At 41.8% G+C, this 2,403-nt stretch overlaps 1 pseudogene; it reads left to right on the top strand.

Moving 5' to 3' along the window:
* The first annotated feature begins 584 nt into the window (after window positions 1-584).
* LOC125338998 lies at window positions 585-1,252 on the top strand (annotated as a pseudogene).
* Window positions 1,253-2,403: the final 1,151 nt, after the last annotated feature.

Below are 2,403 nucleotides of genomic sequence, written 5' to 3'. Positions count from 1 at the left end.
TGATTACTTTTCAAAGGGCGTGTGTAAAGTGACTCCGTTTAGGATATGACACCATTCTCCATCTTCTCTCCATAGTCCCTTGTTCCCCAGACTGGCTGAGTTCCAGGGGTCTAGGTGCTTGTTGCTAGGATGGCTCACCCCAGCTGGCATTCACAGGGGCTTAAACTCAAGGCCTGAGCATTGTCCCTGACTTCTGCTCATGGGTAGCGCTCTGCCACTTTGAGTCATGATGCCACTTAAGAGTCTCTTGAGCCAAGCTTCCAGCCTGGCTCTTTGCTGGTTAGTTGGGTGATGGAGTTTTAGAGGGATTTTTCTGCCCGGGTTGGCTTTAAACTGTAATCAAAGGAGTCCTTGCCACAGATCCCTATTTTATTCCCAATTAAAGCAACAAGGAGACCAAGAGGACTAGAGCTTACCTGCACGTTGTCAAGAATGCTTTATCTTAAAAGAATTCAAGAGGGAAGTCCCTGCAGCCGCGGTGTTGTGCTGTAGGGAAAAGAGATGGATTTGTAAACCCCAGAGCGAGGTCCTGCCCACCCGAAGCTGCCGCTGTGCAGAGACCTCCCAGGGAAGCCACAGTCACCATGTCTGACCAGGCGGCAAAACCTTCAACGGAGGACTTGGGGGATAAGAAGGAAGGAGAATACATTAAACTCAAAGTCATTGGACAGGATAGCAGTGAGAATCACTTCAAAGTGAAAATGACAACACATCTCAAGAAACTCAAAGAATCATACTGACAAAGACAGGGAGTTCCAATGAATTCACTCAGGTTTCTCTTTGAAGGTCAGAGAATTGCTGATAATCATACTCCAAAAGAACTGGGAATGGAGGAAGAAGATGTGATTGAAGTTTATCAGGAACAAACAGGGGGGTCATTCAATGATTTAGATATTCTTTTTATTTTCTTTTTTTTGCCTCAATCCTTTTTTATTTTTAAAAATAGTTCTTTTGTAATGTGGTGTTCAAAATGGAACTGAACACTGGCACTCCATCTCTTTAAAACATCTGTTAATTTGAATTCTAGTGCTCATTATTCATTATCATTTGTTTTCACTGTGCTGAATTTTGGTGATCAAACCTCAGCCCCCTTCACATTGCCCTCTCATTTTAAAAAATGACATATGTGCACAGAGAGGCCACTTTTCAGGACTGCAATTTTAGGTAAGATGGGCCAATGCGAGTGTTCACAAAGACTTTCCAACTGGCCCTGAAGTTCTAGCATGTGATTGCCTCATTCCTGGACTATGACTTTCAGTGGTAGATGGAAGTTTTTCATAGAACTGAACTGTAGGAAAATGACCTTTCCTTAACTTGAATTACTTTTTTTTTCTCAAATTTTTATTATCAAACTGATGTATAGAGAGGTTACAGTTTCATACGTTGGGCATTGGATACATTTCTTGAACTTGAATTACTTTTAAAAGTCTGAGGGTTTGGACCAAAAGAAGAGGAATATATCAGGATTGGAATCAAGCTGGCAGACATGGTAAGAGTGATGCTTAACTCCAAAGATGGCTTCACTGAAGAGAAAGTGTTTTAAGATTTTAAAAAAAAAATCTTGTCAGAAGAACCCAGAAAAGTTCTAATTTTCATTAGAAGTTAATAAAGTTGTTGGTGAAGAGGTGTATAAAAAAAGAATTCAAGACATAGCCATACCATCTTCTCCCTACACTTTGTTTCCTTAATTCCCATTTCCAAGGCTTTCTTCACTAACAAATGACTTGATTACAGTGCCAGATAACAAGTGTACAGAGACACAGGCATACACATATGTAACACACACATACACACTGTGCACATAGGTTTTACAGTGCACAAAAATTAATTTCAGCTGTAGACTTTTGGAATTCCAGCAGTAAATGACCTTATTTTGCTCACTATTTTAGAACCACATGGTCAGTTAGAAAAACAAACACTTTGCCAGCAAACAAAATTTTTCAGATTACAAAATGGAAAAGTCGGGGCTGGGGATATGGCCTAGTGGCAAGAGAGCTTGCCTCCCATACATGAAGCCCTAGGTTCGATTCCCCAGCACCACATATACGGAAAACGGCCAGAAGGGGTGCTGTGGCTCAGGTGGCAGAGTGCTAAGCCTTGAACGGGAAGAAGCCAGGGACAGTGCTCAGTCCCTGAGTGCAAGGCCCAGGATTGGCCAAAAAAAAAAAAAAGAAGAAGAAAAATGGAAAAGTCACATTTTGATAAACCAATTCAGCTGAAGTGGGATGCCATGGTGACCTGGAGAGGAGACAGGAGACAGGACACAGAGGACACATAGTGCCATTGTGCCAAGATGGTACCTGTCAAACCTAATATCCACCACGTGGTAAAATAGGCAACTTTTAGATATCCTTGCTGACAAAGCACATTGGTCATCGAGCCTCAGTTTCCAAGACCTGTGAA

The sequence above is a fragment of the Perognathus longimembris genome, chromosome 20, assembly GCF_023159225.1.
Source record: "Perognathus longimembris pacificus isolate PPM17 chromosome 20, ASM2315922v1, whole genome shotgun sequence".
Taxonomy (NCBI): domain Eukaryota; kingdom Metazoa; phylum Chordata; class Mammalia; order Rodentia; family Heteromyidae; genus Perognathus; species Perognathus longimembris.
This window is presented reverse-complemented; position numbering and strand designations above follow the sequence as displayed.